Source organism: Oryx dammah, unplaced genomic scaffold, assembly GCF_014754425.2.
Source record: "Oryx dammah isolate SB20612 unplaced genomic scaffold, SCBI_Odam_1.1 HiC_scaffold_8, whole genome shotgun sequence".
NCBI classification, from domain to species: Eukaryota; Metazoa; Chordata; class Mammalia; order Artiodactyla; family Bovidae; genus Oryx; species Oryx dammah.
Genome location: NW_024070192.1, coordinates 43,660,892 through 43,674,600, shown reverse-complemented (window position 1 = coordinate 43,674,600; position 13,709 = coordinate 43,660,892). Strand labels below are relative to the sequence as shown.

Below are 13,709 nucleotides of genomic sequence, written 5' to 3'. Positions count from 1 at the left end.
GCGTGTGAGTTTTAGGCCTGCTCCCAGTTGGCTGTGTGTCTTTCCAGTAGGGACTCGGCCCCTCCACCTTCTTTGAAGATGGCTAAACAGGTTAGTCCCAATTTAGCTTAAAACCAAAATACACTCTTTAATTTCATTATCTGGCCTGTAGAAGAATACCAGAAAATTATCCAAATGCCTAAAATAACCTAATTGTACCAAAATTGTCGACATACATCCCCATTAGAATAGAAGCTCCCTATTCTATTAGAAGAGAAGGCAAGCAAAGCATGTTCACTTTGCATCTCTCCCTGGTTCCCATGGCACGCGAGACCCCGACCAGGGATCAAACCCATGCCCGCTACAATGGGATCATGGAGTCCTAACCCCCGGGTCACCAGGGAATTCCCTCTGTCATTTTATGTAGGTAAAATAAAAAGATGAAGCTTTTCTTCCTTGTGACTCTTATGATCTACTTTTTAAAATAAACTGAAGTACAGGTGATTTACAATATTGTGTTAAGGATCTCCTCTCGTGTGCTCAGTCGTGTCCAGCTCTTTGCAACCATGTGGACTGTAACCCACCAGGCTCCTCTGTCCATGGGATTTCTTAGCCAAGAATACTGGAGTGGCACCCTCTGTGATGGCCCACACTCTGTGTGTGCAGTGTTTCTCTCTGAATAAATCCACTTCTTACCTATCAAAACAAAAATACTGGAGTGGATGGCTATTTCCTACTCCACGGGGCTTTTCTGACCCAGGGATTGAATCCAAGTCTCTTGCGTCTCCTGCATTGACAGGTGGATTCTTTACCACTGCGCCACCTGGGAAACCCATCTAACAATTTTCAAATATACCATACAGTGGTTGTTAGCTATAGCCATCATGTTCTATAGTACCTCCTTGGATATTTGTCTTATAACTGAGTTTGTACTTTTAACTGACTGCCTCATTTCACCCTCCCCACAGCACCCAACCCTTGCACAGATGACAGTTCTTTTTTTTCTATGCATTTGGCCTTTTGTTTGTTTTAGGCTGCGCACACACATATATATGTGATATCATATAGTGTTTGTCTGACCGATTTTACCTGGCATATTGCCCTCAAGGTCTACTCATGTCACAAATGGCAGTATTTCCTTCTTTTTATGACTGACTAATATTCCATTGCATGCATATATATATAATTGTGTGTGGACATACCAGTGTCTATCCATTCATCTGTCAATGAACTTGTTGTTGGCATGTCTTGGCTGTTGTAAGTAATGCTGCTATGAACATGGGGGTAGGTATCTCTTCGACATAGTGTTTTTATTTGCTTTAGATATATTTCCAGAAGTGGAACTGCTGGGTCATATGGAAGTTCTACATATGGTAGTTCTATCTTTTAATTTTTTGATGAATCTCCATGCTGTTTTCCATAGTGGTTACACCAATTTACATCCCCACCGACAGTGCACAAGGGTTCCCCTTCTCCACTGGTCCGTCTTTTGAGGCTTGTCATGGTAACGGGTGGGAGGGGATATCTCACTGTGGTTTGATTTTCATTTCCCTCATTAGTAACGTTGAGCATCTGTTCATGTACCTGTTGGCCACTTCTTTTAAAAGTGTTTATTAAGGTCCTGTGTTAATTATAGCATCATCATCATGATTACTACTTTGCTATGGACTTGTAGTTTTTGATATATTTTGAGTATTAACCCCTTTCAGTATATGGTTTGCAAATACTTTTTCCCATTTCATAGTCCCACTTGGTTTTATTCTGATGCTTGTATTTCAGGTGTCATATCTGAAAAAAAATCACTGCCAAGACCCATGTCAAGGAGCTTTGTCCCTATGTTTTCTTCTAAGAGTTTTATGGTTTCCAGTTTGGCATTTAAGTGTTTGATTCACTTGGAGTTAATTTCTGTGAAAGCTGTGATCCATAATGGACATTTCTAATAAAGATTTTGGAAACTGAGTATATGAGCAGATGAAGGGATGAGTGAGGCCCTAGGAAGGACACTGTGAAAACAGATCAGTTCGCCAAGACAGACTCCTACAGAACACCCCAGTGGGTTCAGATGTCAGCCAAGGACAGAGGGCAAAATGTGAAGCCAGGGCTGGGGGCCAGGGGGCAGTGGGCCAACTCCATTTGTTCACTCAGTGGGTGTCTATTAATCACCTACCTTGTGCAGACATGTGCAGACACCAGGCACCTGGGATACATCAGCAGCAAACACGAATCCCCGCCCTTGGGGAGTGCATATCCAGGGTTAGTATAATGATGTGTGGAGAGCAGCAGTGCCCCTGGGGGAGCCTGGCCTGTGTCCCCAAGGCTGCATCTTCCTAGGAATGTGTTTATAATAATAGTATTAATTGCAGTAACGGCAGTGATCATCTATAAAGAACTTATAGTATTAGTCAAGAGCATTTCAGTTTTTTAAGACATTATTTTTGTCTGTGCTGGGTCTCTAATGAGGTGAAGGAGCTCTTTGTTGCTTGGGCTCAGGCTTTCCCTGTTGCATCAAACGAGCTTCTTGTTATAGTGGGTTCTTCTGTTGAGAAGCATGGGCTCTAGAGGCTGGGCTTAGTTGCCCCGTGGCATATGGGATCTTTCCAGACCACCCCTGGCATGTGGGATCTTTCTGGACCAGGGATCGAACCCATGTCCCCTAAGTTGGCAGGTGGATTCTTCACCACTGGCCCACAAGGTAAGACCCAAGACCATTTCAGTTTTAAGTAACAGAAATGCAACTTGAACTGGCTTAGGCAACCAAAATGGAAAAATTTTGCATATGTTTTAATTTCTAAAAATACCAGGGGTTCCCTAGCTGCTGGCATGGTAGATCTGGGAGCTCCAAGGCCATCACCAGAGTCTGCGTCCTGCTCCATCTCTTGGCTTTGGTGTCTTCTGACGTCCCTGCACTGACGTTCATTCTCACATGTCCAAATAGTAAAAAAAGGCCTCAGGTAGCTCCAGGCTAAAAGCAAAGAGCAAACACCTCTTTCCTTGTTCCAGAAACTTCAGGGAACTATGGCAGGGACTGGTCTGACTTGGGTCTCATGCCCAGGCCTGATCCAATCTTGTGGTCAATAGATGTGTGGATTGGCCTGGATCTGGCAGTAGGGGTGGGACAGCCCTATTTACCCAGCAGGGACAGAAGGAAGGAGGGGTGCTTCTCAAAAGAAAGCAGGACTGCTGTTGGACAGGTAGCCTCCACGATGCCCTCCCCCTACTCTGCTTTAGGCACACACCTAGTGTCCATTAGGCATCTCCACAGTTCCAGGTGGTGAGCCCATTCTTATCCCCACTGTGCAGATGGGGAAGGCAGCTCAGAGAGGCTGAGTACCTTGCCAGCATCACACACCCAGCGAGTGATGGATAAGGAGCGTGGGCTGTTTCGTACTGGACAGAGGTTAGTGGGGGACGCCACAGTCTCTGACCTACAGCATGGAGTCAGGATTTGACTGATTAGATCCAGTGAACGGGAAGGGGAGAGATGACAGGGACACCTTTATCGCTGGTATCTCCGATGGTGAGTTTGGCACCATCCGTATTCCCTTTTCAGTCGTGTATCTGTCCTCTTGGTCAGCATTCACTGACGCCGTGCAGTACAGAAGTCAGACTGCCGAGTTCCCTAGAGAGTGGGCCCTCTGGCAAGGGATTAAGGGCTGATACATCAACTTGGAAGTGGAATTCCAGAGCAGCTAGAGGAAGGGATAAGAGAAAGGAGGTCGGGAAGAACAGGAAGCAAAGCAAGGTGACGTGTAACCACTGTACAACAAACCCATCTGGAAAATGTGCCTCAAGTGGTCCAAGGGATGGAGGATGAAGGAATTTATCCTCCTGTCTCATCTGCTGTTTCCAAACTCAGTCCAGCTGCTTGGAAATCAACACCCGAGAAGCAGTTGTTGACAGAAAGTTCCTTTTAATCAGAATGCCAGCAGTCTGGGGAGATGGTGCACTCAGGGGTTCCGCCAAAACCACCTCTGAAGACTCTGCGTGGCCGTGGACGTTTCTAAGGGGAAAAAGGGAAGTCAGCTCAGTTAATCACAGATGGAGGGGGTCAGAGCTGTCATGATCCCCAGCTGTGTGCAGGCTTGTCGACTTCTCGTGCTCTTTTTTGTTAGATGCTATCTTGTTCCCACCATTTGTCCGTGAGATTACTGAAGGGGAAGCTGGGGAAGAGATCTGGTCACCTGGTAATTACTTATTCTTCATTGCTACATCTTTGATCTGTGGGAAGAACCAGCAGGTTAGGCAAGGTATTGTGTGACCACAAGATCTGAAAGGTGTGCTAGGTTACTGACGACAGGGCCTCCTGAGCTCTCTCCTGCCGAAGGTGCTTAAGCTACGGCTCAAAGTTCGTCCCGAAAACTAACTCCCTCCAGGTGTATGGCTTGAGTTCTTCAGCCTCTTTGGCCATTCGGGATCCAGCCCCCCTACCCTGGCATGTGGTCTGGGAGGGGTCAGCTTCAGCTGTGGGACAAGAAGCCAGGAACCTGGTGGACAGAGGAGCTGCAGAGGTGCCCAGTATGCAACACACCCACATCCCAGTAAAGTGGGGCTAACAGCACCTCCCGAGGGTTGCTGAGAAGACTTGGGATAACACATGTAAAGCACTTGCTACTGTCTGGCTCCCAGGAGGTGAGCTAGACTGACCATTAGTTGGTTTTGCGTCGAGGTTCTTGGGCAGAGCTTTACTGAAGGGTGGGGTGGTTGGGGAAGGCTGTATTGAACCACAAAACTGCAGGGCCCAGATGTGCATCTGGCTTCAGCACAGTTGGACCAGGGGTGAAATGAACCAGGTTGATCCATAATCTGAGCATCGAGGAAATGCTCTCCTCAACCTCCAGGGACCTGAACCAAGAGAAGACTGAATAAATCTCTAGGACAAAGGCAGGTCAGTGGTGGTTTGGGGTCAGGAGAACTCACCATAAAGGGGAATGAGGAACTTGAAATGTTCTACAACTCGACTGCAGTAGTAGTTACAAGGGTGTACACATTTGAAAAAATGTATGAATTGGACATTTAAAATGGTTGCATGTAAAGTATACCTTAAAGTTGATTTTTTTTTTTAATGGGACCAAAGAAAAATATAGTTTTCTTAGGACCCTTTCTATGACAGAAACACAACTCAGGCTAGTTTTAGAAAAAATGAAACGCATTCATTGGCTCATATAATCAGATTAGTCCAGAGATGTGGTCAGTTTCAGGCATGGCTGGGTCCAGGGGCTTAGTGATATCTGGACAGTATACTTTTCCCACCTCTTGGCTCTTTCCTTTTTGTTGGCTTCGTCCTCAAGTGGAGACCAAGAGTGGTCACCAGAAGTTCCGTCAACCCGGCAACTCCCATGAAAAGTGAATGCCACTTTCCCCATGGCTGCTGCAGAAATCCTAAGGGGGGCATCTCGGTGTCCAGCTGGGACACATGCCAGCCTCTAAAGCCAGGGGAGGGGCTGGCCCCATGCAAACCTCAAGGGTGGGGAGGAGTAACCCCCAGAGGAAAACAGGAAAGGGCAGAGGACCTTGGGTCAGGAAAACCGACAGATGGCCCTCACCTCTCTCCATGTATCCAGAAGGCAATGTTATCACCCATTCCTACTTCCAGACACCTCCACTCACAGGCGCCAGGCCATCAGGGACGGGCCCCAGACTCATTCAAGACCCAAGGCTGCTTTTCTGCGATCTCACAGGCTCTGTGTGTTAGCTAAATATAAGAGTCAAAACAGAAAGTGAGCAGTAATCTCTTCCCCACCAGCCAAGGCAAATAGAGGGCTATTCCTGACTGTGCTGGGCCATCCATCTGCACCCCAAGGAGGCTGGCGGGGAGGGAGAAGCTCTGGCCCAGAGGGAGGCCCTGGAGCTGAAGGCATCTGGACTTGTAGGATGAACCCCAGTGAGGGGGAGGATGCCTCCCCGGGCCTTGAGCGCCGGACGAGAGGCGCAAAAGGGCCAGCTTCTCGGTCCAGAACCACCATCCTGACAGGGTCTGGCCAGGGCAGGAGGGTCAGCGAGGAGATTGCAGGAAAGGTCACCTTTGTAGAGACCACAGACAGAAGACACTATGCAGTGCCTGAAGACCTGCACTCGCTTCCCGAGCAGCACAGCACAGCTGGCATGAAATGAACACGCTCTCCACGTGGACACCTCCCCAGGCTCCCCAGTGAAGTATCTGGGGAGGGGAGAAGGAACCACAACGTGTGTGTTCGGAATATGCCTAGAGAGTAGTCCTCCAGCGTTCTATTATGGCTATTAAAGGAACGCGGCGGGAATTCCCTGGTAGTCAAGTGGCTGTGACTCTGCGTTCCCAATGTAGGGAGCCCAGGTCTGATCCCTTGTCAGGGATAGAATGCAGCCAAAAAAATAAACATTAAAAAACAAGCAAACGCAGCAACAGGCTCAGAGGGGAGGCAGCTTTACCCAAGTGAAAGTCACTCAGTCATGTCTGACTCTCTGCAACCCCATGGACTATACACAGTCCATGGCATTCTCCAGGCCAGAACACTGGATTGGTTAGCTGTTCCCTTCTCCAGGGGATCTTCCCAACCCAGGGATCGCACCCAGGTCTCCTGCATTGCAGGCGGATTCTTTACCAGCTGAGCCGCTAGGGAAGCCCAAGAATACTGGAGCGGGTAGCCTATCCCTTCTCCAGGGGATCTTCCTGACCCAGGAATTGAACAGGGTCTCCTGCATTGCAGGCGGATTCTTTACCAACTGAGCTACTAGGGAAGCTAGCTTTATCCTCAGCCTCAGGCTAATGATTGCCTCCAATACAAACACCCACCAACTCCAGGATCTCAAAGTTCTGTCTTTAGTGTGGCTGCTCGAGGCTTCCAGTTGAGCTGTTACTTCTGATCCAAGTAAGCAAGGTTGCTTAGGGCCACCCCCCAACCCACACCCAGATCCCTAAGAAATATGGGCAAGAGAAGACCAAGCTGAGGGGGCCCCCTCCCCATCTCCCACCGTGGTGCTGGCCGAGCCAGCCCGCGTAACAATGCTGTCTTCTGGGAAGCAGGTTAAATGGATGTCGTTGCCGCCAAGAGCATGTACTTGGCAGCACAGAGCTGGTGGGGAGCAGGGGCAGGAGCCAGACAGAGGAGAGAGCCCAGGCCCAGCAAGGGAAGGTGTGGCCCCAGCCCGGAGCAGCTGGGCCTGGGGGGTGGTGGTGGAGAGCGTGCTTAGCCCCCAGCTCCCATCTCCGCTGTTATGTCCAGGCCCTCTGGTCCTGCAGACCAGCCCAGGAACAGAGACACTTCCTGGAGCCAACACTGCGCCTGCCCGCTACTTCCCTGCACTGGCAGCTTGCCCAGGCAGCTCTCAGGCCAGGCTCTGGGAGTCCAGCTCTGCAGGAACAAGGGAGGGCTAGGGAGGCGCCCCCAGCAGGCATCCTGAACCCCAGAGCCGCCAGCTCAGAGCAGGGCCCCGATGAGCAAACCCCACACAGGCTCTGTGTCAGCCTGCTGGCAAGGAGCAGGGACCAATGGGCCTCTGCCACCCCCAGCTGTGAGACCTGGGCCACGCCTTTTGCGAGGTTTGCAAACAGGGTTAAACCCTGCCCTGCTCAGAACTGGGATCCTCGGCAGCATACAGGCTGATGGGGGCAGACTGTGGATCTAAGCTGGCCACGTACACACTCGGCATTTGGGGCATTAGGGGCTGACCACCCAGCCTCCCCGAGGGGCAAACACCTTCTCTGTGAAACAGTGGCATTTACCCACCCACCTCAGGAGGCCGTGATGACCACATCTGGTTCTAACAACATATGCTTACTATAAATAGTAATTCTAGAAAGAGTACTGGCCTTGGGGTCAGAAACTGCATGTCTATACCCCAGCTTGGCCGCATCCTGGCTGTGTGTCCTCTGGGGAGTCTCCTGAGCCTCGGTCCTCCGTCTGTAAAGTAAGGATCAAAAGTGACAGTGAGCAGCAAAGAACATCCTGGAAGTGCGAGGCTGTCAGCGGCAAATGGCCCCATCTCCTCCGTCAGGTCCTGAAGGAAGGGCTGGAGGAAATCGCTGACTTATGAGTGTGGAGCTGGCTAGTAGCTCTCTGGCCACTTAACAGAATCACCTGAGGAACAGAAGGAAAACAAAGATACCAGGGCCTGGGTCCCTCCCAACACCCAGCAATTCAGATCCAACTGGTCTTGGCGTGGGAGGTGGTGCTGACATTTTTTAAACGTTAAGTGATTCTTCTGTGTGACCGGAGTCGGGAAGTAGTGCAGCAGCTTTACTTAGAACTCAGCTGGGACACAGCCCACATTTTTGTTTGTTGTTGTTAGGCTTGCGGGATCTTAATTCCCTAACCAGGGATCAAACCTGTGCCCCCTCAGAGGAAGCACGGAGTCCTAACCACTGGACGGGCCAGGAAAAGTCCCAGAGCCTAAGTTTCCAGCACCCTCCCCGGTCTCTGTTTAGAGAGGGAAACGCAGTGCTGCCCCAGTACCCTCCAACAAACTTCCTGGCTGGAGGCGAACTTCAGTCCCCGGCCCACTTGGCAGAAAGAAAATCAGAGACTTTCTGCCTCCTGATGGGCCCAGGGCCGTCACGCAGATGAGTTACGAGCCCTCCCCCTTTCGGAAGCGCCAGCCCTGCTAACTGGGTGAAGGGTGTACAGGTGGCGCTAGTGGTAAAGAACCCACCTGCCAACGCAGGAGACCTAAGAGATGTGAGTTCAGTGCCGGGGTCAGAACATCCCCTGGAGGAGGGCAAGGCAACCCGCTCCAGTATTCTTGCCCAGAGAATCCCACAGAGGAGCTTGGTGGGCTACAGTCCATAAGGTCACAAAGAGTCGGAGTCACTACTGAAGCAACTCTGCACGCATGCACGTACATGCAAAGAGAAAGAAAACCCTGGAAGAAGCTATTAGATGACATGATGTCTAGGTATGGACACCTGTAAGGCTCTTTCATCCTTCTGCATTTGTAAAATGCTCTGCACTTGGAAAGCAGTTCTTATATGATTGAGGGAAAACCGTAATTTATTTCTTATGTAGTCTTTTTTAAAAATGAACTTTTTTTTCCCCCAGATGTTTTGGGATAAAGAATGAAGAAAACACTCTGGAACAGGAGGTTTGTGGGGACAGAAGGGAGGGACAGCTGAGTGGACATTAGCAAATGCTTAGCTATGAGGAGGATGGGATGTGTCCCATGGCCCTGTGTCCACCTACGATGAGAGAATCACATTTCACGAGAGCCCCGCCCACCTCTCACCAAGAAGTAAAAACATCACCCCCCCCAACCCGTGCCACCCACCTCGTTAACCTTTACCTTGGAGCTGTCCCTTCCCCTGGACAGAAAAATGTTGAAGCTCCTTAAAGACTGTCTCCGGGGCTGGGATGGAGACACAGCTGGGATCACGGGAGCCCAGGGAGGAGTGGGCGGCTGGGGCTGGCCAGGAGGAAGGAGGATCCTGGCGGCCAGAGTCCCACACACGGCCATCTTCTCAGGTGACAGGAACGTGTGAGTCGGCACCCGGGGAGGGAGCCTGAGCAATACCTTAAGGATGAACTTCCTCGGCTGACCTGGGAGGCCAGTGAGACCCCGGCGGGGGGCGCCCCCGGGAGCAGGCTCAGCCCTGCTTACAGCCCGGCCACCTCCCTGCCCGTCCATCCGTGGGCTGGCCACCTGCCCAGCCTCAGCCGGGGTGGAGGATTGTGTAGCTGTGGTGTTTCGTGACATCTTTTTCTTGTGTTCAGGAAGACGTGTCACCAACTTGTATTTCTGCTTGACCATCCTCCAGGAACCCTAGTTCTACCCAAAACATCCAAAATAACTGGTTGAGGCACCTGCTGGACAAGGTGGAGACCACCTGCCCAAGAGAAAGCAGGCTCTGGGGCAACAGCCGCGGGAAGACCTCGGTCCACTGTGGCAGGTTTGCAAAACGGCCAGCTGCTCAGCGGCCTCAGGCTGCACACTGAGGCTCCTCCCGGTTTAAAACACAGTGCCCCTAAATGGGGCTTCCCAGGTGGCTCCGTGGTAGAGAATCTGCCTGCCAATGTGGGAGACGCAGGTTCAATCCCTGGGTCGGGAAGATCCCCTGGGGAAGGAAATGGCAACCCACTCCAGTATTCCTGCCTGAAAAACGCCATGGACAGAGGAACCGGGCAGGCTACAGTCCGTGGGGTCATCAAGAGTAGGACATGACCTAGCCCTGGGTACACCTGTCCTTGAAGCCCCCCTTCCTCAGACTGTAATGTGCAGGTGGGTTCTAGGGACCCCTCGCTGTGCACAAACCAGGGAGACCTTGCATTCTTCTGGGCTCCGATGTGTGCGCGAGTGTCTCGATGCCCAGTCTACCCCATCCTCCACCAACAAAGAAATTATAAAAGTACAGGCCAGTCAATGGACCAACCAACAAAATATTAACTCATCAGCAAATCCCCCTACAGTCTCATTTCAGGACGACGTGGGAGGACACACCAGCTGAATCCCAGGTAGTTCTCCCCATCCCAGAGGGGCCAGGTGGGCAAGGGCTGGGCTGGGGCCGCCGCCTGATGCACACTGCAAGAACAATAAGGATTTTTAGGGGCATTATGACTGAGTCAGAAAACACAGCTGCCCCTGAAAGTCCCTCATTTTTCTTGCTGTCCTCGAGCACTCTCCAGGTGAGGAAGGAGTCAGCCAGCTGACCCAGGTGAACAAAGGTAGAAACAGTGACCCCTCCCCGACACTGGCCCACCCCTCCCAGCCCACAGGAAGTTCTGTGGCAGGTGGGGGGGCTGCAGGGTCTCCACGGTGGCACAGTTCTTCAGCCTGGACAGTGGCTGGCTTCACTGCCCCACGCCCCAGGCGCTCCCAGGAGAGACCAGCCCTTGGTCCACCCAGAGCCAACTTGGAATCCAATGCTTTCTGTCCACAGGGAGCTGTAGGCTAGAGTCCTGGCAGAATCCCAAGTGGACGAGGGGGTCCCAAGACCTAGGCAAAGCCAGAAGACCCAAGGGAAGGGTCATCTGGCCTCTGTCAGAACAGCAGAGGCTCAGCTCCCAGCATTAGGGCCCTAGACTAGGAAGACCCCAGCTGACCACTCCCATAGACCCCAGACCTTTGGCATCCTCAGAATGCCACCAGTCAGCTGGTAACCCATCCCCTGAAGCTAGACCATCCCACCCAGGGCTGGGCTCAGCTGGCCGCTGGGAGCCTGCCCTACCCAGCAGGGCACTGCACCCACTCCTCAGGGGCCCCCGGTCACCAGTCCCACTGTGGGTGCAGCAGGACATGTGGCCTCTCAGAATAAGGCAGACCCTGCTGTAAAGTACGTCCCACAGGAAACAGACCAGGCTCCACGACCTGTTTACTTGCTGTGTGATGGCGTCTAAGTTGCTTAGATTCTGTGTGCCTTGGCTTGCACATGGGTAAACAGAAGGAACGGCCTCCTTTGCAAGGTGATGTGAAGACTGAAGGAAGGAGAGCATACAAAGGTTTGGGCCGGCTCCCAGTATAATGTCTTCCCCTGTCCAAGCAGCTTCCCCCTTGCCCTCAGACCCCAAGAGCTGGGCCAGGCTCCCTGGGAGTCTCTGAGGACTTGGGCGGTGGAGAAGTCCTCCCTCTCGGAGGGGCAGGTGGAGATGGGGTGTTGGGGCACAGGCCTCGGGGCTCGTGGGCTCTTAACACTGCACCGTCTTCCCACACGCCAGGGTCCTGCCTCATTCAAAGGGAGAACACCTGTGCCAAATCCCAGCTGCCTCCCAAAGCTACCGTAGCAGCTGTTACCTCGCTACAACTTTTGGCCCTAACCAAGATCATCATGCGTATACTCCACCAGCAAAAGCCAAACTGTCGGGCTTCCCTGGTGGCTCAGTGAAAAAGAATCCGCCTGCCGATGCAGAGGACACAGGTTCAATCCCTGATCCAGGAAGATGCCACATGCTGCAGAGCAACTAGGCCCATGGGCCACAACCATCGAGCCTGTGCTCTAAAGCCCAGGAACCGCTACTGCCGAAGCCTGGGCACCCTAGAGCCCAAGCTCCGGGTCAAGAGAAGCCACCACGATGAGAAACCCGAGTACCACCACTGGAGAGGAGCCCCCGCCTGCGGCAACTAGAGAAAAGCCCGCAAAGCAATGAAGACCCAGCACCACCAAAAATAAATTTTAAATAAAACAAAATAAAAAAAAAAAAAAAAAAAAAAGCCAAACCGTCTCTACACACTAGGATCCAAACCTTCTGAATCCCTCAGCAACACGACCACATCCAAAGAAGCCCTAGCCTTTGGTCTGCACAGCCTTGGTGTGAGGGGGTCCCACGGTCTGTATGCTATGGCCCCAGTGCAGAAGAACAGACAAGGAGGACAAAGAGGGTCAGCTCACCACTTAGCAACCAAGAACCTCAGGCAAGCTTCTAAACCCTTCTGTGCTCCAAGATCAGGGTAATGAGAGACCGCCCTGGTGATCTGGTGGCTAAGACTCTGCTCCTAATGCAGGAGGCCTGGGTTCGATCCCTGGTCAGGAAACTAGATCCTGCGCACTGCAACAAAAGATCCCACGTGCCGCACCTAAGACTTGGTGCAGCCAAATAAATACTAAAAAAAAAAAAATCAGTGTAACTACACCTATTTCATGGGGCTGCTGGAAGGATTAAATGAGTCAGTGCCTATAAAGGCTTCGAGCTGTGCCCAGCATCGAGATTTCCAGAGTCAGCAATCACTGCCGTGCCCGCTCTGTGCTTCAAGGCTCAGCTCACCTTTCCTGACCCCGCCCCGCCCCCCCACCCCCCCAGTTAGAGCCACGTCTTTCTTCTCCATGCTCCCCCTGACTCCACACTCATCACAAGGCTTTGCCTATGCCCCTACCCCCGCCCCGCTCAGAACCAACCTGGAACCACCCACATCACAATCCCTTGCGCTTATTAACAATGCTGACTCTGGGGCCCCGGAGCTCAACCAAAGGGCCCTGGAGTCTGGATTGCTAACAGTCTCCTGGTGTGGTTCACAGGGTCACCCAAGTTTGAGAAGCACCGCTCTGGGCCGTCTTACCACCAGTGCCTGGCCCAGGTGCTCAATGACAAGGTAAGCTTGGGGGATGGGGTGCCCTGGACAGTGGCCAGAGGATCCCCCACACCGTACTGGTGCCTGATGGGGACCTCCCTGGGCTTGGCTCTGACATCACCAAACACACCAGCCCCCAGTCTGCTTCCCTTCAGCCCTCTGAGTTGAACTCACGCTGCTGACTGGGGTCAGGGGCCGCTGCACCCTTCTGCTGGGGGCTGAAAAGTCATCAAGGCTTCCGAGGGAGCTGCTGAGCACAGGCGCTCCACCTGAAAATTGCCAGCAAATCACAAAACCATGATGGAAGGAAAAGAAAAGGCCAACCAGAGGTACCAGCCCTTGTTTGCAGTTTGCTTGAGAAAGTCCCACCCGGACTCGGGAAGGAGGTGGTCGAACAGAGGTGGCAGAATGTCCTGGAAGGAGCTACTGGACACAGCCAGGGCTAGCAGCAGGGGTGGCTGAGCGGGGTGGGCCTGGCGAAGCTGGGCACAGGGGCCCTCAGCTTAGGGGTGTGGGCTCTGTAAGGTGCTGCCCTCCTTCCAGCCACCCACCCCCCTGCCCCCAGGTCAGCCTGCCATGAGGGTGAGAGTCTTGGCTGGATTTAGGCCTCTGTTGCGATGGAAAGCCTTCTTGGAGCCGCTTGCCTATCCACCCTTCCTGGCCACTCCGGGGCTGGGATGAACACAGCCAGGAGACCTGAGCTCCTGGGTTTACGGTCACTCATCTGTCTGCCAGAAATTCTTTGGCTGAGAACGCCTCCTAAA

General features: G+C 52.4%; 1 long non-coding RNA gene across 4 annotated transcripts; it reads right to left on the bottom strand.

The window, feature by feature from the left end:
* Positions 1-2,737: 2,737 nt before the first annotated feature.
* LOC120866326 lies at positions 2,738-9,982 on the bottom strand. 4 transcript variants are annotated; one of them, XR_005721633.1, is made up of 5 exons: positions 9,232-9,982; positions 7,794-8,033; positions 5,523-6,136; positions 4,624-4,821; positions 2,738-3,979 (listed from the first exon to the last, which is right to left on the bottom strand). It is a non-coding gene; the product is annotated as an uncharacterized LOC120866326 (long non-coding RNA). The 4 variants fall into 4 exon arrangements; XR_005721634.1 differs by having other exon boundaries at positions 7,794-7,856; XR_005721635.1 differs by lacking the exon at positions 9,232-9,982 and having other exon boundaries at positions 2,738-4,197; positions 7,794-9,225.
* Between the last annotated feature and the right edge of the window lie 3,727 nt (positions 9,983-13,709).